Source organism: Anopheles maculipalpis, assembly GCF_943734695.1.
Source record: "Anopheles maculipalpis chromosome X unlocalized genomic scaffold, idAnoMacuDA_375_x X_unloc_3, whole genome shotgun sequence".
NCBI lineage: Eukaryota > Metazoa > Arthropoda > Insecta > Diptera > Culicidae > Anopheles > Anopheles maculipalpis.
Window position 1 is genome coordinate 170,129 of NW_026060491.1, and position 233 is coordinate 170,361.

A 233-nucleotide genomic window follows, 5' to 3' on the forward strand; every position below is an offset into this window, starting at 1 on the left:
GTTCGGGACTTGGGTGCAAACCGAAAGTGAATATGATGTCCCTGAACATGCATATAAGTTCGAGTATTGATATTATAAACCTAACAAGAGATGAAGGCAAGTCGAATTGGTTGGTCCAAAACCAAAAATATCACTAAGTTCGGGACTTGGGTGCAAACCGAAAGTTAAAATGATGTCCCTGAACATGCATATAAGTTCGAGTATTGATATTATAAACCTAACAAGAGATGAAG